Raw genomic sequence first — 27,363 nt, 5'->3', positions numbered from 1 at the left:
CAATGGGAAAAAACTGAGAAATGAAATTATGAATTTCAGTTGACTGAAAACTTAACTGTTGTAACCAGTGTCAGGCAGCTACTGCCAAGGCAAAAAGACTGTAAATGAGTTTCCATTTGGATAATCTACAATGTGGATAATACTAATTTCCAAGGTCTGTCTGTACTGAACACCCTACGAGCTGAAAGTAGAGCCAGTGTTTGCATTACATGCCATAAAAAGACTCTTTAAATTTGTTAATTTTATATGCCCTCAATTACATTGGTTTAATTATCTCTACGAGAGAATATTATCACTTTTTTTGTGTTGTTAAATCGTGTTTATGGCGTACAACAATTACTATCAATACAATACCTCATTGAAAAAGGATTACACTCAGAAGGAATTAAACTGTGGCAAGGTCCCACCAAGAGTTGAACTCGGATTGCTGGATTCAGAGTCCAGAGTGCTAACCATTACACCATGGAACCCTTGACAATAGAGTGCAGTTTGGATATTTCTACTAAACAGGCAGTACGTGTAATTACAATAACACGTCGGCTATCATTCAAAATCGACCTCCCACAATAATCAAGAGGGCATAGCTTCTGTGCCTGCATGATCACCAAGATGTACAATTATTTTCTATTGCGGTTATATAACAAAAGCTAGAACCCTGCATTTGGAAAGGGAAAATACTATTAACAACTCAATGGGAAAATACTGAGAAATGAAATTATGAATTTCAGTTGACTGAAAACTTAACTGTTGTAACCAGTGTCAGGCAGCTACTGCCAAGGCAAAAAGACTGTAAATTAGTTTCCATTTGGATAATCTACAATGTGGATAATACTAATTTCCAAGGTCTGTCTGTACTGAACACACTACGAGCTGGAAGTAGAGCCAGTGTTTGCATTACATGCCATAAAAATACTCTTTAAATTTGTTAATTTTATATGCCCTCAATTACATTGGTTTAATTATCTCTACGAGAGAATATTATCACATTTTTTTTGTTGTTAAATCGTGTTTATGGCGTACAACAATAACTATCAATACAATACCTCATTGAAAAAGGATTGCACTCAGAAGGAATTAAACTGTGTCAAGGTCCCACCGAGAGTTGAACTCGGATTGCTGGATTCAGAGTGCTAACCATTACACCATGGAACCCTTGACAATAGAGTGCAGTTTGGATATTTCTACTAAACAGGCAGTACGTGTAATTACCATAACAGGTCGGCTATCATTCAAAATCGACCTCCCACAATAATCAAGAGGGCATAGCTTCTGTGCCTGCATGATCACCAAGATGTACAATTATTTTCTATTGCGGTTATATAACAAAAGCTAGAACCCTGCATTTGGAAAGGGAAAGTACTATTAACAACTCAATGGGAAAAAACTGGGAAATGAAATTATGAATTTCAGTTGACTGAAAACTTAACTGTTGTAACCAGTGTCAGGCAGCTACTGCCAAGGCAAAAAGACTGTAAATTAGTTTCCATTTGGATAATCTACAATGTGGATAATACTAATTTCCAAGGTCTGTCTGTACTGAACACACTACGAGCTGGAAGTAGAGCCAGTGTTTGCATTACATGCCATAAAAAGACTTTAAATTTGTTAATTTCATATGCCCTCAATTACATTGGTTTAATTATCTCTACGAGAGAATATTATCACTTTTTTTTTGTTGTTAAATCGTGTTTATGGCGTACAACAATTACTATCAATACAATACCTCATTGAAAAAGGATTACACTCAGAAGGAATTAAACTGTGGCAAGGTCCCACCGAGAGTTGAACTGCTGGAGTCAGAGTGCTAACCATTACACCATGGAACCCTTGACAATAGAGTGCAGTTTGGATATTTCTACTAAACAGGCAGTACGTGTAATTACAATAACACGTCGGCTATCATTCAAAATCGACCTCCCACAATAATCAAGAGGGCATAGCTTCTGTGCCTGCATGATCACCAAGATGTACAATTATTTTCTATTGCGGTTATATAACAAAAGCTAGAACCCTGCATTTGGAAAGGGAAAATACTATTAACAACTCAATGGGAAAAAACTGAGAAATGAAATTATGAATTTCAGTTGACTGAAAACTTAACTGTTGTAACCAGTGTCAGGCAGCTACTGCCAAGGCAACAAGACTGTAACTTAGTTTCCATTTGGATAATCTACAATGTGGATAATACTAATTTCCAAGGTCTGTCTGTACTGAACACACTACGAGCTGGAAGTAGAGCCAGTGTTTGCATTACATGCCATAAAAAGACTCTTTAAATTTGTTAATTTTATATGCCCTCAATTACATTGGTTTAATTATCTCTACGAGAGAATATTATCACATTTTTTTTGTTGTTAAATCGTGTTTATGGCGTACAACAATCACTATCAATACAATACCTCATTGAAAAAGGATTACACTCAGAAGGAATTAAACTGTGTCAAGGTCCCACCGAGAGTTGAACTCGGATTGCTGGTTTTAGAGTGCTAACCATTACACCATGGAACCCTTGACAATAGAGTGCAGTTTGGATACTTCTACTCAACAGGCAGTACGTGTAATTACCATAACAGGTCGGCTATCATTCAAAATCGACCTCCCACAATAATCAAGAGGGCATAGCTTCTGTGCCTGCATGATCACCAAGATGTACAATTATTTTCTATTGCGGTTATATAACAAAAGCTAGAACCCTGCATTTGGAAAGGGAAAATACTATTAACAACTCAATGGGAAAAAACTGGGAAATGAAATTATGAATTTCAGTTGACTGAAAACTTAACTGTTGTAACCAGTGTCAGGCAGCTACTGCCAAGGCAAAAAGACTGTAAATTAGTTTCCATTTGGATGATCTACAATGTGGATAATACTAATTTCCAAGGTCTGTCTGTACTGAACACACTACGAGCTGAAAGTAGAGCCAGTGTTTGCATTACATGCCATAAAAAGACTCTATAAATTTGTTAATTTCATATGCCTTCAATTACATTGGTTTAATTATCTCTACGAGAGAATATTATCACTTTTTTTTTGTTGTTAAATCGTGTTTATGGCGTACAACAATAACTATCAATACAATACCTCATAGAAAAAGGATTACACTCAGAAGGAATTAAACTGTGTCAAGGTCCCACCAAGAGTTGAACTCGGATTGCTGGATTCAGAGTCCAGAGTGCTAACCATTACACCATGGAACCCTTGACAATAGAGTCCAGTTTGGATATTGCTACTAAACAGGCAGTACGTGTAATTACAATAACAGGTCGGCTATCATTCAAAATCGACCTCCCACAATAATCAAGAGGGCATAGCTTCTGTGCCTGCATGATCACCAAGATGTACAATTATTTTCTATTGCGGTTATATAACAAAAGCTAGAACCCTGCATTTGGAAATGGAAAATACTATTAACAACTCAATGGGAAAAAACTGGGAAATGAAATTATGAATTTCAGTTGACTGAAAACTTAACTGTTGTAACCAGTGTCAGGCAGCTACTGCCAAGGCAAAAAGACTGTAAATTAGTTTCCATTTGGATAATCTACAATGTGGATAATACTAATTTCCAAGGTCTGTCTGTACTGAACACACTACGAGCTGGAAGTAGAGCCAGTGTTTGCATTACATGCCATAAAAATACTCTTTAAATTTGTTAATTTTATATGCCCTCAATTACATTGGTTTAATTATCTCTACGAGAGAATATTATCACATTTTTTTTGTTGTTAAATCGTGTTTATGGCGTACAACAATAACTATCAATACAATACCTCATTGAAAAAGGATTACACTCAGAAAGAATTAAACTGTGTCAAGGTCCCACCGAGAGTTGAACTCGGATTGCTGGATTCAGAGTGCTAACCATTACACCATGGAACCCTTGACAATAGAGTGCAGTTTGGATATTTCTACTAAACAGGCAGTACGTGTAATTACAATAACACGTCGGCTATCATTCAAAATCGACCTCCCACAATAATCAAGAGGGCATAGCTTCTGTGCCTGCATGATCACCAAGATGTACAATTATTTTCTATTGTGGTTATATAACAAAAGCTAGAACCCTGCATTTGGAAAGGGAAAATACTATTAACAACTCAATGGGAAAAAACTGAGAAATGAAATTATGAATTTCAGTTGACTGAAAACTTAACTGTTGTAACCAGTGTCAGGCAGCTACTGCCAAGGCAAAAAGACTGTAAATTAGTTTCCATTTGGATAATCTACAATGTGGATAATACTAATTTCCAAGGTCTGTCTGTACTGAACACACTACGAGCTGGAAGTAGAGCCAGTGTTTGCATTACATGCCATAAAAATACTCTTTAAATTTGTTAATTTTATATGCCCTCAATTACATTGGTTTAATTATCTCTACGAGAGAATATTATCACATTTTTTTTGTTGTTAAATCGTGTTTATGGCGTACAACAATAACTATCAATACAATACCTCATTGAAAAAGGATTACACTCAGAAGGAATTAAACTGTGTCAAGGTCCCACCGAGAGTTGAACTCGGATTGCTGGATTCAGAGTGCTAACCATTACACCATGGAACCCTTGACAATAGAGTGCAGTTTGGATATTTCTACTAAACAGGCAGTACGTGTAATTACCATAACAGGTCGGCTATCATTCAAAATCGACCTCCCACAATAATCAAGAGGGCATAGCTTCTGTGCCTGCATGATCACCAAGATGTACAATTATTTTCTATTGCGGTTATATAACAAAAGCTAGAACCCTGCATTTGGAAAGGGAAAATACTATTAACAACTCAATGGGAAAAAACTGAGAAATGAAATTATGAATTTCAGTTGACTGAAAACTTAACTGTTGTAACCAATGTCAGGCAGCTACTGCCAAGGCAAAAAGACTGTAAATTAGTTTCCATTTGGATAATCTACAATGTGGATAATACTAATTTCCAAGGTCTGTCTGTACTGAACACCCTACGAGCTGAAAGTAGAGCCAGTGTTTGCATTACATGCCATAAAAAGACTCTTTAAATTTGTTAATTTTATATGCCCTCAATTACATTGGTTTAATTATCTCTACGAGAGAATATTATCACATTTTTTTTGTTGTTAAATCGTGTTTATGGCGTACAACAATAACTATCAATACAATACCTCATTGAAAAAGGATTACACTCAGAAGGAATTAAACTGTGTCAAGGTCCCACCGAGAGTTGAACTCGGATTGCTGGATTCAGAGTCCAGAGTGCTAACCATTACACCATGGAACCCTTGACAATAGAGTGCAGTTTGGATATTTCTACTAAACAGGCAGTACGTGTAATTACCATAACAGGTCGGCTATCATTCAAAATCGACCTCCCACAATAATCAAGAGGGCATAGCTTCTGTGCCTGCATGATCACCAAGATGTACAATTATTTTCTATTTCGGTTATATAACAAAAGCTAGAACCCTGCATTTGGAAAGGGAAAATACTATTAACAACTCAATGGGAAAAAAACTGGGAAATGAAATTATGAATTTCAGTTGACTGAAAACTTAACTGTTGTAACCAGTGTCAGGCAGCTACTGCCAAGGCAAAAAGACTGTAAATTAGTTTCCATTTGGATGATCTACAATGTGGATAATACTAATTTCCAAGGTCTGTCTGTACTGAACACACTACGAGCTGGAAGTAGAGCCAGTGTTTGCATTACATGCCATAAAAAGACTCTTTAAATTTGTTAATTTTATATGCCCTCAATTACATTGGTTTAATTATCTCTACAAGAGAATATTATCACTTTTTTTTGTTGTTAAATCGTGTTTATGGCGTACAACAATCACTATCCATACAATAGCTCATTGAAAAAGGATTACACTCAGAAGGAATTAAATTGTGGCAATGTCCCACCGACAGTTGAACTCGGATTGCTGGATTCAGAGTGCTAACCATTACACCATGGAACCCTTAACAATAGAGTGCAGTTTGGATATTTCTACTAAACAGGCAGTACGTGTAATTACCATAACAGGTCGGCTATCATTCAAAATCGACCTCCCACAATAATCAAGAGGGCATAGCTTCTGTGCCTGCATGATCACCAAGATGTACAATTATTTTCTATTTCGGTTATATAACAAAAGCTAGAACCCTGCATTTGGAAAGGGAAAATACTATTAACAACTCAATGGGAAAAAACTGGGAAATGAAATTATGAATTTCAGTTGACTGAAAACTTAACTGTTGTAACCAGTGTCAGGCAGCTACTGCCAAGGCAAAAAGACTGTAAATTAGTTTCCATTTGGATGATCTACAATGTGGATAATACTAATTTCCAAGGTCTGTCTGTACTGAACACACTACGAGCTGGAAGTAGAGCCAGTGTTTGCATTACATGCCATAAAAAGACTCTTTAAATTTGTTAATTTTATATGCCCTCAATTATATTGGTTTAATTATCTCTACAAGAGAATATTATCACATTTTTTTTGTTGTTAAATCGTGTTTATGGCGTACAACAATCACTATCCATACAATACCTCATTGAAAAAGGATTACACTCAGAAGGAATTAAATTGTGGCAATGTCCCACCGACAGTTGAACTCGGATTGCTGGATTCAGAGTGCTAACCATTACACCATGGAACCCTTGACAATAGAGTGCAGTTTGGATATTGCTACTAAACAGGCAGTACGTGTAATTACAATAACAGGTCGGCTATCATTCAAAATCTACCTCCCACAATAATCAAGAGGGCATAGCTTCTGTGCCTGCATGATCACCAAGATGTACAATTATTTTCTATTGCGGTTATATAACAAAAGCTAGAACCCTGCATTTGGAAAGAGAAAATACTATTAGCAACTCAATGGGAAAAAACTGGGAAATGAAATTATGAATTTCAGTTGACTGAAAACTTAACTGTTGTAACCAGTCTCAGGCAGCTACTGCCAAGGCAAAAAGACTGTAAATGAGTTTCCATTTGGATAATCTACAATGTGGATAATACTAATTTCCAAGGTCTGTCTGTACTGAACACCCTACGAGCTGGAAGTAGAGCCAGTGTTTGCATTACATGCCATAAAAAGACTCTTTAAATTTGTTAATTTCATGTGCCCTCAATTACATTGGTTTAATTATCTCTACGAGAAAATATTATCACTTTTTTTTTGTTGTTAAATCGTGTTTATGGCGTACAACAATTACTATCAATACAATACCTCATTGAAAAAGGATTACACTCAAAAGGAATTATACTGGGGCAAGGTCCCACCGAGAGTTGAACTCGGATTGCTGGATTCAGAGTCCAGAGTGCTAACCATTACACCATGGAACCCTTGACAATAGAGTGCAGTTTGGATATTTCTACTAAACAGGCAGTACGTGTAATTACAATAACACGTCGGCTATCATTCAAAATCGACCTCCCACAATAATCAAGAGGGCATAGCTTCTGTGCCTGCATGATCACCAAGATGTACAATTATTTTCTATTGCGGTTATATAACAAAAGCTAGAACCCTGCATTTGGAAAGGGAAAATACTATTAACAACTCAATGGGAAAAAACTGAGAAATGAAATTATGAATTTCATTTGACTGAAAACTTAACTGTTGTAACCAGTGTCAGGCAGCTACTGCCAAGGCAAAAAGACTGTAAATTAGTTTCCATTTGGATAATCTACAATGTGGATAATACTAATTTCCAAGGTCTGTCTGTACTGAACACACTACGAGCTGGAAGTAGAGCCAGTGTTTGCATTACATGCCATAAAAATACTCTTTAAATTTGTTAATTTTATATGCCCTCAATTACATTGGTTTAATTATCTCTACGAGAGAATATTATCACATTTTTTTTGTTGTTAAATCGTGTTTATGGCGTACAACAATAACTATCAATACAATACCTCATTGAAAAAGGATTACACTCAGAAGGAATTAAACTGTGTCAAGATCCCACCGAGAGTAGAACTCGGATTGCTGGATTCAGAGTGCTAACCATTACACCATGGAACCCTTGACAATAGAGTGCAGTTTGGATATTTCTACTAAACAGGCAGTACGTGTAATTACCATAACAGGTCGGCTATCATTCAAAATCGACCTCCCACAATAATCAAGAGGGCATAGCTTCTGTGCCTGCATGATCACCAAGATGTACAATTATTTTCTATTGCGGTTATATAACAAAAGCTAGAACCCTGCATTTGGAAAGGGAAAATACTATTAACAACTCAATGGGAAAAAACTGGGAAATGAATTATGAATTTCAGTTGACTGAAAACTTAACTGTTGTAACCAGTGTCAGGCAGCTACTGCCAAGGCAAAAAGACTGTAAATTAGTTTCCATTTGGATGATCTACAGTGTGGATAATACTAATTTCCAAGGTCTGTCTGTACTGAACACACTACGAGCTGGAAGTAGAGCCAGTGTTTGCATTACATGCCATAAAAATACTCTTTAAATTTGTTAATTTTATATGCCCTCAATTACATTGGTTTAATTATCTCTACGAGAGAATATTATCACATTTTTTTTGTTGTTAAATCGTGTTTATGGCGTACAACAATCACTATCCATACAATACCTCATTGAAAAAGGATTACACTCAGAAGGAATTAAACTGTGTCAAGGTCCCACCGAGAGTTGAACTCGGATTGCTGGATTCAGAGTGCTAACCATTACACCATGGAACCCTTGACAATAGAGTGCAGCTTGGATATTTCTACTAAACAGGCAGTACGTGTAATTACAATAACAGGTCGGCTATCATTCGGAAAGAGAAAATACTATTAACAACTCAATGGGAAAAAACTGGGAAATGAAATTATGAATTTCAGTTGACTGAAAACTTAACTGTTGTAACCAGTGTCAGGCAGCTACTGCCAAGGCAAAAATACTGTAAATTAGTTTCCATTTGGATAATCTACAATGTGGATAATACTAATTTCCAAGGTCTGTCTGTACTGAACACCCTACGAGCTGGAAGTAGAGCCAGTGTTTGCATTACATGCCATAAAAAGACTCTTTAAATTTGTTAATTTTATATGCCCTCAATTACATTGGTTTAATTATCTCTACGAGAGAATATTATCACATTTTTTTTGTTGTTAAATCGTGTTTATGGCGTACAACAATCACTATCAATACAATACCTCATTGAAAAAGGATTACACTCAGAAGGAATTATACTGGGGCAAGGTCCCACCGAGAGTTGAACTCGGATTGCTGGATTCAGAGTCCAGAGTGCTAACCATTACACCATGGAACCCTTGACAATAGAGTGCAGTTTGGATATTTCTGCTAAACAGGCAGTACGTGTAATTACAATAACAGGTCGGCTATCATTCAAAATCGACCTCCCACAATAATCAAGAGGGCATAGCTTCTGTGCCTGCATGATCACCAAGATGTACAATTATTTTCTATTGCGGTTATATAACAAAAGCTAGAACCCTGCATTTGGAAAGGGAAAATACTATTAACAACTCAATGGGAAAAAACTGGGAAATGAATTATGAATTTCAGTTGACTGAAAACTTAACTGTTGTAACCAGTGTCAGGCAGCTACTGCCAAGGCAAAAAGACTGTAAATTAGTTTCCATTTGGATGATCTACAGTGTGGATAATACTAATTTCCAAGGTCTGTCTGTACTGAACACACTACGAGCTGGAAGTAGAGCCAGTGTTTGCATTACATGCCATAAAAAGACTCTTTAAATTTGTTAATTTCATGTGCCCTCAATTACATTGGTTTAATTATCTCTACGAGAGAATATTATCACTTTTTTTTTGTTGTTAAATCGTGTTTATGGCGTACAACAATTACTATCAATACAATACCTCATTGAAAAAGGATTACACTCAGAAGGAATTAAATTGTGGCAATGTCCCACCGACAGTTGAACTCGGATTGCTGGATTCAGAGTGCTAACCATTACACCATGGAACCCTTGACAATAGAGTGCAGTTTGGATATTTCTACTAAACAGGCAGTACGTGTAATTACAATAACAGGTCGGCTATCATTCGTAAAGAGAAAATACTATTAACAACTCAATGGGAAAAAACTGGGAAATGAAATTATGAATTTCAGTTGACTGAAAACTTAACTGTTGTAACCAGTGTCAGGCAGCTACTGCCAAGGCAAAAAGACTGTAAATTAGTTTCCATTTGGATAATCTACAATGTGGATAATACTAATTTCCAAGGTCTGTCTGTACTGAACACACTACGAGCTGGAAGTAGAGCCAGTGTTTGCATTACATGCCATAAAAAGACTCTTTAAATTTGTTAATTTCATGTGCCCTCAATTACATTGGTTTAATTATCTCTACGAGAGAATATTATCACTTTTTTTTTGTTGTTAAATCGTGTTTATGGCGTACAACAATAACTATCAATACAATACCTCATTGAAAAAGGATTACACTCAGAAGGAATTAAACTGTGTCAAGGTCCCACCAAGAGTTGAACTCGGATTGCTGGATTCAGAGTGCTAACCATTACACCATGGAACCCTTGACATTAGAGTGTAGTTTGGATATTTCTACTAAACAGGCAGTACGTGTAATTACCATAACAGGTCGGCTATCATTCAAAATCGACCTCCCACAATAATCAAGAGGGCATAGCTTCTGTGCCTGCATGATCACCAAGATGTACAATTATTTTCTATTGCGGTTATATAACAAAAGCTAGAACCCTGCATTTGGAAAGGGAAAATACTATTAACAACTCAATGGGAAAAAACTGAGAAATGAAATTATGAATTTCAGTTGACTGAAAACTTAACTGTTGTAACCAGTGTCAGGCAGCTACTGCCAAGGCAAAAAGACTGTAAATTAGTTTCCATTTGGATAATCTACAATGTGGATAATACTAATTTCCAAGGTCTGTCTGTACTGAACACACTACGAGCTGGAAGTAGAGCCAGTGTTTGCATTACATGCCATAAAAATACTCTTTAAATTTGTTAATTTTATATGCCCTCAATTACATTGGTTTAATTATCTCTACAAGAGAATATTATCACATTTTTTTTGTTGTTAAATCGTGTTTATGGCGTACAACAATTACTATCAATACAATACCTCATTGAAAAAGGATTACACTCAGAAGGAATTAAACTGTGGCAAGGTCCCACCGAGAGTTGAACTCAGATTGCTGGATTCAGAGTCCAGAGTGCTAACCATTACACCATGGAACCCTTGACATTAGAGTGCAGTTTGGATATTTCTACTAAACAGGCAGTACGTGTAATTACAATACCAGGTCGGCTATCATTCAAAATCGACCTCCCACAATAATCAAGAGGGCATAGCTTCTGTGCCTGCATGATCACCAAGATGTACAATTATTTTCTATTGCGGTTATATAACAAAAGCTAGAACCCTGCATTTGGAAAGGGAAAATACTATTAACAACTCAATGGGAAAAAACTGGGAAATGAAATTATGAATTTCAGTTGACTGAAAACTTAACTGTTGTAACCAGTGTCAGGCAGCTACTGCCAAGGCAAAAAGACTGTAAATTAGTTTCCATTTGGATGATCTACAATGTGGATAATACTAATTTCCAAGGTCTGTCTGTACTGAACACACTACGAGCTGGAAGTAGAGCCAGTGTTTGCATTACATGCCATAAAAAGACTTTAAATTTGTTAATTTCATATGCCCTCAATTACATTGGTTTAATTATCTCTACGAGAGAATATTATCACTTTTTTTTTGTTGTTAAATCGTGTTTATGGCGTACAACAATTACTATCAATACAATACCTCATTGAAAAAGGATTACACTCAGAAGGAATTAAACTGTGGCAAGGTCCCACCGAGAGTTGAACTCGGATTGCTGGATTCAGAGTGCTAACCATTACACCATGGAACCCTTGACAATAGAGTGCAGTTTGGATATTTCTACTAAACAGGCAGTACGTGTAATTACAATAACAGGTCGGCTATCATTCGTAAAGAGAAAATACTATTAACAACTCAATGGGAAAAAACTGGGAAATGAAATTATGAATTTCAGTTGACTGAAAACTTAACTGTTGTAACCAGTGTCAGGCAGCTACTGCCAAGGCAAAAAGACTGTAAATTAGTTTCCATTTGGATAATCTACAATGTGGATAATACTAATTTCCAAGGTCTGTCTGTACTGAACACACTACGAGCTGGAAGTAGAGCCAGTGTTTGCATTACATGCCATAAAAAGACTCTTTAAATTTGTTAATTTCATGTGCCCTCAATTACATTGGTTTAATTATCTCTACGAGAGAATATTATCACTTTTTTTTTGTTGTTAAATCGTGTTTATGGCGTACAACAATAACTATCAATACAATACCTCATTGAAAAAGGATTACACTCAGAAGGAATTAAACTGTGTCAAGGTCCCACCAAGAGTTGAACTCGGATTGCTGGATTCAGAGTGCTAACCATTACACCATGGAACCCTTGACATTAGAGTGTAGTTTGGATATTTCTACTAAACAGGCAGTACGTGTAATTACCATAACAGGTCGGCTATCATTCAAAATCGACCTCCCACAATAATCAAGAGGGCATAGCTTCTGTGCCTGCATGATCACCAAGATGTACAATTATTTTCTATTGCGGTTATATAACAAAAGCTAGAACCCTGCATTTGGAAAGGGAAAATACTATTAACAACTCAATGGGAAAAAACTGAGAAATGAAATTATGAATTTCAGTTGACTGAAAACTTAACTGTTGTAACCAGTGTCAGGCAGCTACTGCCAAGGCAAAAAGACTGTAAATTAGTTTCCATTTGGATAATCTACAATGTGGATAATACTAATTTCCAAGGTCTGTCTGTACTGAACACACTACGAGCTGGAAGTAGAGCCAGTGTTTGCATTACATGCCATAAAAATACTCTTTAAATTTGTTAATTTTATATGCCCTCAATTACATTGGTTTAATTATCTCTACAAGAGAATATTATCACATTTTTTTTGTTGTTAAATCGTGTTTATGGCGTACAACAATTACTATCAATACAATACCTCATTGAAAAAGGATTACACTCAGAAGGAATTAAACTGTGGCAAGGTCCCACCGAGAGTTGAACTCAGATTGCTGGATTCAGAGTCCAGAGTGCTAACCATTACACCATGGAACCCTTGACATTAGAGTGCAGTTTGGATATTTCTACTAAACAGGCAGTACGTGTAATTACAATACCAGGTCGGCTATCATTCAAAATCGACCTCCCACAATAATCAAGAGGGCATAGCTTCTGTGCCTGCATGATCACCAAGATGTACAATTATTTTCTATTGCGGTTATATAACAAAAGCTAGAACCCTGCATTTGGAAAGGGAAAATACTATTAACAACTCAATGGGAAAAAACTGGGAAATGAAATTATGAATTTCAGTTGACTGAAAACTTAACTGTTGTAACCAGTGTCAGGCAGCTACTGCCAAGGCAAAAAGACTGTAAATTAGTTTCCATTTGGATGATCTACAATGTGGATAATACTAATTTCCAAGGTCTGTCTGTACTGAACACACTACGAGCTGGAAGTAGAGCCAGTGTTTGCATTACATGCCATAAAAAGACTTTAAATTTGTTAATTTCATATGCCCTCAATTACATTGGTTTAATTATCTCTACGAGAGAATATTATCACTTTTTTTTTGTTGTTAAATCGTGTTTATGGCGTACAACAATTACTATCAATACAATACCTCATTGAAAAAGGATTACACTCAGAAGGAATTAAACTGTGGCAAGGTCCCACCGAGAGTTGAACTCGGATTGCTGGATTCAGAGTGCTAACCATTACACCATGGAACCCTTGACAATAGAGTGCAGTTTGGATATTTCTACTAAACAGGCAGTACGTGTAATTACAATAACACGTCGGCTATCATTCAAAATCGACCTCCCACAATAATCAAGAGGGCATAGCTTCTGTGCCTGCATGATCACCAAGATGTACAATTATTTTCTATTGCGGTTATATAACAAAAGCTAGAACCCTGCATTTGGAAAGGGAAAATACTATTAACAACTCAATGGGAAAAAACTGAGAAATGAAATTATGAATTTCAGTTGACTGAAAACTTAACTGTTGTAACCAGTGTCAGGCAGCTACTGCCAAGGCAAAAAGACTGTAAATTAGTTTCCATTTGGATAATCTACAATGTGGATAATACTAATTTCCAAGGTCTGTCTGTACTGAACACACTACGAGCTGGAAGTAGAGCCAGTGTTTGCATTACATGCCATAAAAATACTCTTTAAATTTGTTAATTTTATATGCCCTCAATTACATTGGTTTAATGATCTCTACGAGAGAATATTATCACATTTTTTTTGTTGTTAAATCGTGTTTATGGCGTACAACAATCACTATCAATACAATACCTCATTAAAAAAGGATTACACTCAGAAGGAATTATACAGGGGCAAGGTCCCACCGAGAGTTGAACTCGGATTGCTGGATTCAGAGTCCAGAGTGCTAACCATTACACCATGGAACCCTTGACATTAGAGTGCAGTTTGGATATTTCTACTAAACAGGCAGTACGTGTAATTACAATACCAGGTCGGCTATCATTCAAAATCGACCTCCCACAATAATCAAGAGGGCATAGCTTCTGTGCCTGCATGATCACCAAGATGTACAATTATTTTCTATTGCGGTTATATAACAAAAGCTAGAACCCTGCATTTGGAAAGGGAAAATACTATTAACAACTCAATGGGAAAAAACTGGGAAATGAAATTATGAATTTCAGTTGACTGAAAACTTAACTGTTGTAACCAGTGTCAGGCAGCTACTGCCAAGGCAAAAAGACTGTAAATTAGTTTCCATTTGGATGATCTACAATGTGGATAATACTAATTTCCAAGGTCTGTCTGTACTGAACACACTACGAGCTGGAAGTAGAGCCAGTGTTTGCATTACATGCCATAAAAAGACTTTAAATTTGTTAATTTCATATGCCCTCAATTACATTGGTTTAATTATCTCTACGAGAGAATATTATCACTTTTTTTTTGTTGTTAAATCGTGTTTATGGCGTACAACAATTACTATCAATACAATACCTCATTGAAAAAGGATTACACTCAGAAGGAATTAAACTGTGGCAAGGTCCCACCGAGAGTTGAACTCGGATTGCTGGATTCAGAGTGCTAACCATTACACCATGGAACCCTTGACAATAGAGTGCAGTTTGGATATTTCTACTAAACAGGCAGTACGTGTAATTACAATAACACGTCGGCTATCATTCAAAATCGACCTCCCACAATAATCAAGAGGGCATAGCTTCTGTGCCTGCATGATCACCAAGATGTACAATTATTTTCTATTGCGGTTATATAACAAAAGCTAGAACCCTGCATTTGGAAAGGGAAAATACTATTAACAACTCAATGGGAAAAAACTGAGAAATGAAATTATGAATTTCAGTTGACTGAAAACTTAACTGTTGTAACCAGTGTCAGGCAGCTACTGCCAAGGCAAAAAGACTGTAAATTAGTTTCCATTTGGATAATCTACAATGTGGATAATACTAATTTCCAAGGTCTGTCTGTACTGAACACACTACGAGCTGGAAGTAGAGCCAGTGTTTGCATTACATGCCATAAAAATACTCTTTAAATTTGTTAATTTTATATGCCCTCAATTACATTGGTTTAATGATCTCTACGAGAGAATATTATCACATTTTTTTTGTTGTTAAATCGTGTTTATGGCGTACAACAATCACTATCAATACAATACCTCATTAAAAAAGGATTACACTCAGAAGGAATTATACAGGGGCAAGGTCCCACCGAGAGTTGAACTCGGATTGCTGGATTCAGAGTCCAGAGTGCTAACCATTACACCATGGAACCCTTGACAATAGAGGGCAGTTTGGATATTTCTACTAAACAGGCAGTACGTGTAATTACAATAACAGGTCGGCTATCATTCAAAATCGACCTCCCACAATAATCAAGAGGGCATAGCTTCTGTGCCTGCATGATCACCAAGATGTACAATTATTTTCTATTGCGGTTATATAACAAAAGCTAGAACCCTGCATTTGGAAAGAGAAAATACTATTAACAACTCAATGTGAAAAAACTGGGAAATGAAATTATGAATTTCAGTTGACTGAAAACTTAACTGTTGTAACCAGTGTCAGGCAGCTACTGCCAAGGCAAAAAGACTGTAAATTAGTTTCCATTTGGATGATCTACAATGTGGATAATACTAATTTCCAAGGTCTGTCTGTACTGAACACCCTACGAGCTGGAAGTAGAGCCAGTGTTTGCATTACATGCCATAAAAAGACTCTTTAAATTTGTTAGTTTTATATGACCTCAATTACATTGGTTTAATTATCTCTACGAGAGAATATTATCACATTTTTTTTGTTGTTAAATCGTGTTTATGGCGTACAACAATCACTATCAATACAATACCTCATTGAAAAAGGATTACACTCAGAAGGAATTATACTGGGGCAAGGTCCCACCGAGAGTTGAACTCGGATTGCTGGATTCAGAGTCCAGAGTGCTAACCATTACACCATGGAACCCTTGACAATAGAGTGCAGTTTGGATATTTCTACTAAATAGGCAGTACGTGTAATTACAATAACACGTCGGCTATCATTCAAAATCGACCTCCCACAATAATCAAGAGGGCATAGCTTCTGTGCCTGCATGATCACCAAGATGTACAATTATTTTCTATTGCGGTTATATAACAAAAGCTAGAACCCTGCATTTGGAAAGGGAAAATACTATTAACAACTCAATGGGAAAAAACTGAGAAATGAAATTATGAATTTCAGTTGACTGAAAACTTAACTGTTGTAACCAGTGTCAGGCAGCTACTGCCAAGGCAAAAAGACTGTAAATTAGTTTCCATTTGGATAATCTACAATGTGGATAATACTAATTTCCAAGGTCTGTCTGTACTGAACACACTACGAGCTGGAAGTAGAGCCAGTGTTTGCATTACATGCCATAAAAATACTCTTTAAATTTGTTAATTTTATATGCCCTCAATTACATTGGTTTAATTATCTCTACGAGAGAATATTATCACATTTTTTTTGTTGTTAAATCGTGTTTATGGCGTACAACAATAACTATCAATACAATACCTCATTGAAAAAGGATTACACTCAGAAGGAATTAAACTGTGTCAAGGTCCCACCGAGAGATGAACTCGGATTGCTGCATTCAGAGTGCTAACCATTACACCATGGAACCCTTGACAATAGAGTGCAGTTTGGATATTTCTACTAAACAGGCAGTACGTGTAATTACCATAACAGGTCGGCTATCATTCAAAATCGACCTCCCACAATAATCAAGAGGGCATAGCTTCTGTGCCTGCATGATCACCAAGATGTACAATTATTTTCTATTTCGGTTATATAACAAAAGCTAGAACCCTGCATTTGGAAAGGGAAAATACTATTAACAACTCAATGGGAAAAAACTGGGAAATGAAATTATGAATTTCAGTTGACTGAAAACTTAACTGTTGTAACCAGTGTCAGGCAGCTACTGCCAAGGCAAAAAGACTGTAAATTAGTTTCCATTTGGATGATCTACAATGTGGATAATACTAATTTCCAAGGTCTGTCTGTACTGAACACACTACGAGCTGGAAGTAGAGCCAGTGTTTGCATTACATGCCATAAAAAGACTCTTTAAATTTGTTAATTTTATATGCCCTCAATTACATTGGTTTAATTATCTCTACGAGAGAATATTATCACATTTTTTTTGTTGTTAAATCGTGTTTATGGCGTACAACAATCACTATCCATACAATACCTCATTGAAAAAGGATTACACTCAGAAGGAATTAAACTGTGTCAAGGTCCCACCGAGAGTTGAACTCGGATTGCTGGATTCAGAGTGCTAACCATTACACCATGGAACCCTTGACAATAGAGTGCAGTTTGGATATTTCTGCTAAACAGGCAGTACGTGTAATTACCATAACAGGTCGGCTATCATTCAAAATCGACCTCCCACAATAATCAAGAGGGCATAGCTTCTGTGCCTGCATGATCACCAAGATGTACAATTATTTTCTATTTCGGTTATATAACAAAAGCTAGAACCCTGCATTTGGAAAGGGAAAATACTATTAACAACTCAATGGGAAAAAACTGAGAAATGAAATGATGAATTTCAGTTGACTGAAAACTTAACTGTTGTAACCAGTGTCAGGCAGCTACTGCCAAGGCAAAAAGACTGTAAATTAGTTTCCATTTGGATAATCTACAATGTGGATAATACTAATTTCCAAGGTCTGTCTGTACTGAACACCCTACGAGCTGGAAGTAGAGCCAGTGTTTGCATTACATGCCATAAAAAGACTCTTTAAATTTGTTAGTTTTATATGACCTCAATTACATTGGTTTAATTATCTCTACGAGAGAATATTATCACATTTTTTTTGTTGTTAAATCGTGTTTATGGCGTACAACAATCACTATCAATACAATACCTCATTGAAAAAGGATTACACTCAGAAGGAATTATACTGGGGCAAGGTCCCACCGAGAGTTGAACTCGGATTGCTGCATTCAGAGTGCTAACCATTACACCATGGAACCCTTGACAATAGAGTGCAGTTTGGATATTTCTACTAAACAGGCAGTACGTGTAATTACAATAACAGGTCGGCTATCATTCAAAATCGACCTCCCACAATAATCAAGAGGGCATAGCTTCTGTGCCTGCATGATCACCAAGATGTACAATTATTTTCTATTTCGGTTATATAACAAAAGCTAGAACCCTGCATTTGGAAAGGGAAAATACTATTAACAACTCAATGGGAAAAAAACTGGGAAATGAAATTATGAATTTCAGTTGACTGAAAACTTAACTGTTGTAACCAGTGTCAGGCAGCTACTGCCAAGGCAAAAAGACTGTAAATTAGTTTCCATTTGGATGATCTACAATGTGGATAATACTAATTTCCAAGGTCTGTCTGTACTGAACACACTACGAGCTGGAAGTAGAGCCAGTGTTTGCATTACATGCCATAAAAAGACTCTTTAAATTTGTTAATTTTATATGCCCTCAATTACATTGGTTTAATTATCTCTACGAGAGAATATTATCACATTTTTTTTGTTGTTAAATCGTGTTTATGGCGTACAACAATCACTATCCATACAATACCTCATTGAAAAAGGATTACACTCAGAAGGAATTAAACTGTGTCAAGGTCCCACCGAGAGTTGAACTCGGATTGCTGGATTCAGAGTGCTAACCATTACACCATGGAACCCTTGACAATAGAGTGCAGTTTGGATATTTCTACTAAACAGGCAGTACGTGTAATTACCATAACAGGTCGGCTATCATTCAAAATCGACCTCCCACAATAATCAAGAGGGCATAGCTTCTGTGCCTGCATGATCACCAAGATGTACAATTATTTTCTATTTCGGTTATATAACAAAAGCTAGAACCCTGCATTTGGAAAGGGAAAATACTATTAACAACTCAATGGGAAAAAACTGGGAAATGAAATTATGAATTTCAGTTGACTGAAAACTTAACTGTTGTAACCAGTGTCAGGCAGCTACTGCCAAGGCAAAAAGACTGTAAATTAGTTTCCATTTGGATGATCTACAATGTGGATAATACTAATTTCCAAGGTCTGTCTGTACTGAACACACTACGAGCTGGAAGTAGAGCCAGTGTTTGCATTACATGCCATAAAAAGACTCTTTAAATTTGTTAATTTTATATGCCCTCAATTACATTGGTTTAATTATCTCTACGAGAGAATATTATCACATTTTTTTTGTTGTTAAATCGTGTTTATGGCGTACAACAATCACTATCCATACAATACCTCATTGAAAAAGGATTACACTCAGAAGGAATTAAACTGTGTCAAGGTCCCACCGAGAGTTGAACTCGGATTGCTGGATTCAGAGTGCTAACCATTACACCATGGAACCCTTGACAATAGAGTGCAGTTTGGATATTTCTACTAAACAGGCAGTACGTGTAATTACCATAACAGGTCGGCTATCATTCAAAATCGACCTCCCACAATAATCAAGAGGGCATAGCTTCTGTGCCTGCATGATCACCAAGATGTACAATTATTTTCTATTTCGGTTATATAACAAAAGCTAGAACCCTGCATTTGGAAAGGGAAAATACTATTAACAACTCAATGGGAAAAAACTGGGAAATGAAATTATGAATTTCAGTTGACTGAAAACTTAACTGTTGTAACCAGTGTCAGGCAGCTACTGCCAAGGCAAAAAGACTGTAAATTAGTTTCCATTTGGATGATCTACAATGTGGATAATACTAATTTCCAAGGTCTGTCTGTACTGAACACACTACGAGCTGGAAGTAGAGCCAGTGTTTGCATTACATGCCATAAAAAGACTCTTTAAATTTGTTCATTTTATATGCCCTCAATTACATTGGTTTAATTATCTCTACAAGAGAATATTATCACTTTTTTTTTGTTGTTAAATCGTGTTTATGGCGTACAACAATCACTATCCATACAATACCTCATTGAAAAAGGATTACACTCAGAAGGAATTAAATTGTGGCAATGTCCCACGGACAGTTGAACTCGGATTGCTGGATTCAGAGTGCTAACCATTACACCATGGAACCCTTGACAATAGAGTGCAGTTTGGATATTGCTACTAAACAGGCAGTACGTGTAATTACAATAACAGGTCGGCTATCATTCAAAATCTACCTCCCACAATAATCAAGAGGGCATAGCTTCTGTGCCTGCATGATCACCAAGATGTACAATTATTTTCTATTGCGGTTATATAACAAAAGCTAGAACCCTGCATTTGGAAAGAGAAAATACTATTAACAACTCAATGGGAAAAAACTGGGAAATGAAATTATGAATTTCAGTTGACTGAAAACTTAACTGTTGTAACCAGTGTCAGGCAGCTACTGCCATGGCAAAAAGACTGTAAATGAGTTTCCATTTGGATAATCTACAATGTGGATAATACTAATTTCCAAGGTCTGTCTGTACTGAACACCATACGAGCTGGAAGTAGAGCCAGTGTTTGCATTACATGCCATAAAAAGACTCTTTAAATTTGTTAATTTTATATGACCTCAATTACATTGGTTTAATTATCTCTACGAGAGAATATTATCACATTTTTTTTGTTGTTAAATCGTGTTTATGGCGTACAACAATCACTATCAATACAATACCTCATTAAAAAAGGATTACACTCAGAAGGAATTATACAGGGGCAAGGTCCCACTGAGAGTTGAACTCGGATTGCTGGATTCAGAGTCCAGAGTGCTAACCATTACACCATGGAACCCTTGACAATAGAGTGCAGTTTGGATATTTCTACTAAACAGGCAGTACGTGTAATTACAATAACAGGTCGGCTATCATTCAAAATCTACCTCCCACAATAATCAAGTGGGCATAGCTTCTGTGCCTGCATGATCACCAAGATGTACAATTATTTTCTATTGCGGTTATATAACAAAAGCTAGAACCCTGCATTTGGAAAGAGAAAATACTATTAACAACTCAATGGGAAAAAACTGGGAAATGAAATTATGAATTTCAGTTGACTGAAAACTTAACTGTTGTAACCAGTGTCAGGCAGCTACTGCCAAGGCAAAAAGACTGTAAATGAGTTTCCATTTGGATAATCTACAATGTGGATAATACTAATTTCCAAGGTCTGTCTGTACTGAACACCCTACGAGCTGGAAGTAGAGCCAGTGTTTGCATTACATGCCATAAAAAGACTCTTTAAATTTGTTAATTTTATATGACCTCAATTACATTGGTTTAATTATCTCTACGAGAGAATATTATCACATTTTTTTTGTTGTTAAATCGTGTTTATGGCGTACAACAATCACTATCAATACAATACCTCATTGAAAAAGGATTACACGCAGAAGGAATTATACTGGGGCAAGGTCCCACCGAGAGTTGAACTCGGATTGCTGGATTCAGAGTGCTAACCATTACACCATGGAACCCTTGACAATAGAGTGCAGTTTGGATATTTCTACTAAACAGGCAGTACGTGTAATTACAATAACAGGTCGGCTATCATTCAAAATCGACCTCCCACAATAATCAAGAGGGCATAGCTTCTGTGCCTGCATGATCACCAAGATGTACAATTATTTTCTATTGCGGTTATATAACAAAAGCTAGAACCCTGCATTTGGAAAGGGAAAATACTATTAACAACTCAATGGGAAAAAACTGGGAAATGAAATTATGAATTTCAGTTGACTGAAAACTTAACTGTTGTAACCAGTGTCAGGCAGCTACTGCCAAGGCAAAAAGACTGTAAATGAGTTTCCATTTGGATAATCTACAATGTGGATAATACTAATTTCCAAGGTCTGTCTGTACTGAACACCCTACGAGCTGGAAGTAGAGCCAGTGTTTGCATTACATGCCATAAAAAGACTCTTTAAATTTGTTAATTTTATATGCCCTCAATTACATTGGTTTAATTATCTCTACGAGAGAATATTATCACATTTTTTTTGTTGTTAAATCGTGTTTATGGCGTACAACAATCACTATCAATACAATACCTCATTAAAAAAGGATTACACTCAGAAGGATTTATACAGGGGCAAGGTCCCACCGAGAGTTGAACTCGGATTGCTGGATTCAGAGTCCAGAGTGCTAACCATTACACCATGGAACCCTTGACAATAGAGTGCAGTTTGGATATTTCTACTAAACAGGCAGTACGTGTAATTACCATAACAGGTCGGCTATCATTCAAAATCGACCTCCCACAATAATCAAGAGGGCATAGCTTCTGTGCCTGCTTGATCACCAAGATGTACAATTATTTTCTATTGCGGTTATATAACAAAAGCTAGAACCCTGCATTTGGAAAGGGAAAATACTATTAACAACTCAATGGGAAAAAACTGGGAAATGAATTATGAATTTCAGTTGACTGAAAACTTAACTGTTGTAACCAGTGTCAGGCAGCTACTGCCAAGGCAAAAAGACTGTAAATTAGTTTCCATTTGGATGATCTACAGTGTGGATAATACTAATTTCCAAGGTCTGTCTGTACTGAACACACTACGAGCTGGAAGTAGAGCCAGTGTTTGCATTACATGCCATAAAAAGACTCTTTAAATTTGTTAATTTCATGTGCCCTCAATTACATTGGTTTAATTATCTCTACGAGAGAATATTATCACTTTTTTTTTGTTGTTAAATCGTGTTTATGGCGTACAACAATCACTATCAATACAATACCTCATTGAAAAAGGATTACACTCAGAAGGAATTATACTGGGGCAAGGTCCCACCGAGAGTTGAACTCGGATTGCCGGATTCAGAGTCCAGAGTGCTAACCATTACACCATGGAACCCTTGACAATAGAGTGCAGTTTGGATATTTCTACTAAACAGGCAGTACGTGTAATTACAATAACAGGTCGGCTATCATTCGGAAAGAGAAAATACTATTAACAACTCAATGGGAAAAAACTGGGAAATGAAATTATGAATTTCAGTTGACTGAAAACTTAACTGTTGTAACCAGTGTCAGGCAGCTACTGCCAAGGCAAAAAGACTGTAAATTAGTTTCCATTTGGATAATCTACAATGTGGATAATACTAATTTCCAAGGTCTGTCTGTACTGAACACACTACGAGCTGGAAATAGAGCCAGTGTTTGCATTACATGCCATAAAAAGACTCTTTAAATTTGTTAATTTTATATGCCCTCAATTACATTGGTTTAATTATCTCTACGAGAGAATATTATCACATTTTTTTTGTTGTTAAATCGTGTTTATGGCGTACAACAATCACTATCAATACAATACCTCATTGAAAAAGGATTACACTCAGAAGGAATTATACTGGGGCAAGGTCCCACCGAGAGTTGAACTCGGATTGCCGGATTCAGAGTCCAGAGTGCTAACCATTACACCATGGAACCCTTGACAATAGAGTGCAGTTTGGATATTTCTGCTAAACAGGCAGTACGTGTAATTACAATAACAGGTCGGCTATCATTCAAAATCGACCTCCCACAATAATCAAGAGGGCATAGCTTCTGTGCCTGCATGATCACCAAGATGTACAATTATTTTCTATTGCGGTTATATAACAAAAGCTAGAACCCTGCATTTGGAAAGGGAAAATACTATTAACAACTCAATGGGAAAAAACTGAGAAATGAAATTATGAATTTCAGTTGACTGAAAACTTAACTGTTGTAACCAGTGTCAGGCAGCTACTGCCAAGGCAAAAAGACTGTAAATTAGTTTCCATTTGGATAATCTACAATGTGGATAATACTAATTTCCAAGGTCTGTCTGTACTGAACACACTACGAGCTGGAAGTAGAGCCAGTGTTTGCATTACATGCCATAAAATTACTCTTTAAATTTGTTAATTTTATATGCCCTCAATTATATTGGTTTAATTATCTCTACGAGAGAATATTATCACATTTTTTTTGTTGTTAAATCGTGTTTATGGCATACAACAATAACTATCAATACAATACCTCATTGAAAAAGGATTACACTCAGAAGGAATTAAACTGTGGCAAGGTCCCACCGAGAGTTGAACTCGGATTGCTGGATTCAGAGTGCTAACCATTACACCATGGAACCCTTGACAATAGAGTGCAGTTTGGATATTTTTACTAAACAGGCAGTACGTGTAATTACAATAACAGGTCGGCTATCATTCAAAATCGACCTCCCACAATAATCAAGAGGGCATAGCTTCTGTGCCTGCATGATCACCAAGATGTACAATTATTTTCTATTGCGGTTATATAACAAAAGCTAGAACCCTGCATTTGGAAAGGGAAAATACTATTAACAACTCAATGGGAAAAAACTGAGAAATGAAATTATGAATTTCAGTTGACTGAAAACTTAACTTTTGTAACCAGTGTCAGGCAGCTACTGCCAAGGCAAAAAGACTGTAAATGAGTTTCCATTTGGATAATCTACAATGTGGATAATACTAATTTCCAAGGTCTGTCTGTACTGAACACACTACGAGCTGGAAGTAGAGCCAGTGTTTGCATTACATGCCATAAAATTACTCTTTAAATTTGTTAATTTTATATGCCCTCAATTATATTGGTTTAATTATCTCTACGAGAGAATATTATCACATTTTTTTTGTTGTTAAATCGTGTTTATGGCGTACAACAATAACTATCAATACAATACCTCATTGAAAAAGGATTACACTCAAAAGGAATTATACTGGGGCAAGGTCCCACCGAGAGTTGAACTCGGATTGCTGGATTCAGAGTCCAGAGTGCTAACCATTACACCATGGAACCCTTGACAATAGAGTGCAGTTTGGATATTTCTACTAAACAGGCAGTACGTGTAATTACAATAACAGGTCGGCTATCATTCGGAAAGAGAAAATACTATTAACAACTCAATGGGAAAAAACTGGGAAATGAAATTATGAATTTCAGTTGACTGAAAACTTAACTGTTGTAACCAGTGTCAGGCAGCTACTGCCAAGGCAAAAAGACTGTAAATGAGTTTCCATTTGGATAATCTACAATGTGGATAATACTAATTTCCAAGGTCTGTCTGTACTGAACACACTACGAGCTGGAAGTAGAGCCAGTGTTTGCATTACATGCCATAAAAAGACTCTTTAAATTTGTTAATTTTATATGCCCTCAATTACATTGGTTTAATTATCTCTACGAGAGAATATTATCACATTTTTTTTGTTGTTAAATCGTGTTTATGGCGTACAACAATCACTATCAATACAATACCTCATTGAAAAAGGATTACACTCAGAAGGAATTATACTGGGGCAAGGTCCCACCGAGAGTTGAACTCGGATTGCTGGATTCAGAGTCCAGAGTGCTAACCATTACACCATGGAACCCTTGACAATAGAGTGCAGTTTGGATATTTCTGCTAAACAGGCAGTACGTGTAATTACAATAACAGGTCGGCTATCATTCAAAATCGACCTCCCACAATAATCAAGAGGGCATAGCTTCTGTGCCTGCATGATCACCAAGATGTACAATTATTTTCTATTGCGGTTATATAACAAAAGCTAGAACCCTGCATTTGGAAAGGGAAAATACTATTAACAACTCAATGGGAAAAAACTGGGAAATGAATTATGAATTTCAGTTGACTGAAAACTTAACTGTTGTAACCAGTGTCAGGCAGCTACTGCCAAGGCAAAAAGACTGTAAATTAGTTTCCATTTGGATGATCTACAGTGTGGATAATACTAATTTCCAAGGTCTGTCTGTACTGAACACACTACGAGCTGGAAGTAGAGCCAGTGTTTGCATTACATGCCATAAAAAGACTCTTTAAATTTGTTAATTTCATGTGCCCTCAATTACATTGGTTTAATTATCTCTACGAGAGAATATTATCACTTTTTTTTTGTTGTTAAATCGTGTTTATGGCGTACAACAATTACTATCAATACAATACCTCATTGAAAAAGGATTACACTCAGAAGGAATTAAACTGTGGCAAGGTCCCACCGAGAGTTGAACTCGGATTGCTGGATTCAGAGTGCTAACCATTACACCATGGAACCCTTGACAATAGAGTGCAGTTTGGATATTTTTACTAAACAGGCAGTACGTGTAATTACAATAACAGGTCGGCTATCATTCAAAATCGACCTCCCACAATAATCAAGAGGGCATAGCTTCTGTGCCTGCATGATCACCAAGATGTACAATTATTTTCTATTGCGGTTATATAACAAAAGCTAGAACCCTGCATTTGGAAAGGGAAAATACTATTAACAACTCAATGGGAAAAAACTGAGAAATGAAATTATGAATTTCAGTTGACTGAAAACTTAACTGTTGTAACCAGTGTCAGGCAGCTACTGCCAAGGCAAAAAGACTGTAAATTAGTTTCCATTTGGATAATCTACAATGTGGATAATACTAATTTCCAAGGTCTGTCTGTACTGAACACACTACGAGCTGGAAGTAGAGCCAGTGTTTGCATTACATGCCCTAAAAATACTCTTTAAATTTGTTAATTTTATATGCCCTCAATTACATTGGTTTAATTATCTCTACGAGAGAATATTATCACATTTTTTTTGTTGTTAAATCGTGTTTATGGTGTACAACAATAACTATCAATACAATACCTCATTGAAAAAGGATTACAATCAGAAGGAATTACACTGTGTCAAGGTCCCACCGAGAGTTGAACTCGGATTGCTGGATTCAGAGTGCTAACCATTACACCATGGAACCCTTGACAATAGAGTGCAGCTTGGATATTTCTACTAAACAGGCAGTACGTGTAATTACAATAACACGTCGGCTATCATTCAAAATCGACCTCCCAC

The 27,363-nt window shown here is 36.5% G+C and overlaps 16 non-coding genes across 16 annotated transcripts; all 16 read right to left on the bottom strand.

Annotated features, from left to right (window-relative positions):
• Positions 1-398: 398 nt before the first annotated feature.
• Positions 399-470, bottom strand: TRNAQ-CUG (transfer RNA glutamine (anticodon CUG)). The gene has a single exon. It is a non-coding gene; the product is annotated as a tRNA-Gln (tRNA).
• A 2,655-nt stretch (positions 471-3,125) lies between these two features.
• Positions 3,126-3,197, bottom strand: TRNAQ-CUG (transfer RNA glutamine (anticodon CUG)). Its single transcript has one exon. It is a non-coding gene; the product is annotated as a tRNA-Gln (tRNA).
• A 1,981-nt stretch (positions 3,198-5,178) lies between these two features.
• Positions 5,179-5,250, bottom strand: TRNAQ-CUG (transfer RNA glutamine (anticodon CUG)). The gene has a single exon. It is a non-coding gene; the product is annotated as a tRNA-Gln (tRNA).
• A 1,981-nt stretch (positions 5,251-7,231) lies between these two features.
• TRNAQ-CUG (transfer RNA glutamine (anticodon CUG)) lies at positions 7,232-7,303 on the bottom strand. Its single transcript has one exon. It is a non-coding gene; the product is annotated as a tRNA-Gln (tRNA).
• A 1,866-nt stretch (positions 7,304-9,169) lies between these two features.
• On the bottom strand, positions 9,170-9,241 carry TRNAQ-CUG (transfer RNA glutamine (anticodon CUG)). The gene has a single exon. It is a non-coding gene; the product is annotated as a tRNA-Gln (tRNA).
• Positions 9,242-11,107: 1,866 nt separating this feature from the next.
• On the bottom strand, positions 11,108-11,179 carry TRNAQ-CUG (transfer RNA glutamine (anticodon CUG)). Its single transcript has one exon. It is a non-coding gene; the product is annotated as a tRNA-Gln (tRNA).
• Positions 11,180-13,044: 1,865 nt separating this feature from the next.
• Positions 13,045-13,116, bottom strand: TRNAQ-CUG (transfer RNA glutamine (anticodon CUG)). The gene has a single exon. It is a non-coding gene; the product is annotated as a tRNA-Gln (tRNA).
• Positions 13,117-14,413: 1,297 nt separating this feature from the next.
• Positions 14,414-14,485, bottom strand: TRNAQ-CUG (transfer RNA glutamine (anticodon CUG)). Its single transcript has one exon. It is a non-coding gene; the product is annotated as a tRNA-Gln (tRNA).
• A 1,297-nt stretch (positions 14,486-15,782) lies between these two features.
• On the bottom strand, positions 15,783-15,854 carry TRNAQ-CUG (transfer RNA glutamine (anticodon CUG)). The gene has a single exon. It is a non-coding gene; the product is annotated as a tRNA-Gln (tRNA).
• Positions 15,855-16,471: 617 nt separating this feature from the next.
• On the bottom strand, positions 16,472-16,543 carry TRNAQ-CUG (transfer RNA glutamine (anticodon CUG)). Its single transcript has one exon. It is a non-coding gene; the product is annotated as a tRNA-Gln (tRNA).
• A 4,710-nt stretch (positions 16,544-21,253) lies between these two features.
• Positions 21,254-21,325, bottom strand: TRNAQ-CUG (transfer RNA glutamine (anticodon CUG)). Its single transcript has one exon. It is a non-coding gene; the product is annotated as a tRNA-Gln (tRNA).
• A 1,299-nt stretch (positions 21,326-22,624) lies between these two features.
• TRNAQ-CUG (transfer RNA glutamine (anticodon CUG)) lies at positions 22,625-22,696 on the bottom strand. Its single transcript has one exon. It is a non-coding gene; the product is annotated as a tRNA-Gln (tRNA).
• A 616-nt stretch (positions 22,697-23,312) lies between these two features.
• TRNAQ-CUG (transfer RNA glutamine (anticodon CUG)) lies at positions 23,313-23,384 on the bottom strand. The gene has a single exon. It is a non-coding gene; the product is annotated as a tRNA-Gln (tRNA).
• A 503-nt stretch (positions 23,385-23,887) lies between these two features.
• On the bottom strand, positions 23,888-23,959 carry TRNAQ-CUG (transfer RNA glutamine (anticodon CUG)). The gene has a single exon. It is a non-coding gene; the product is annotated as a tRNA-Gln (tRNA).
• Positions 23,960-25,258: 1,299 nt separating this feature from the next.
• On the bottom strand, positions 25,259-25,330 carry TRNAQ-CUG (transfer RNA glutamine (anticodon CUG)). Its single transcript has one exon. It is a non-coding gene; the product is annotated as a tRNA-Gln (tRNA).
• A 503-nt stretch (positions 25,331-25,833) lies between these two features.
• On the bottom strand, positions 25,834-25,905 carry TRNAQ-CUG (transfer RNA glutamine (anticodon CUG)). Its single transcript has one exon. It is a non-coding gene; the product is annotated as a tRNA-Gln (tRNA).
• Positions 25,906-27,363: the final 1,458 nt, after the last annotated feature.

Source organism: Rhinoderma darwinii, chromosome 3 (assembly GCF_050947455.1).
Source record: "Rhinoderma darwinii isolate aRhiDar2 chromosome 3, aRhiDar2.hap1, whole genome shotgun sequence".
NCBI classification, from domain to species: domain Eukaryota; kingdom Metazoa; phylum Chordata; class Amphibia; order Anura; family Rhinodermatidae; genus Rhinoderma; species Rhinoderma darwinii.
This window is presented reverse-complemented; position numbering and strand designations above follow the sequence as displayed.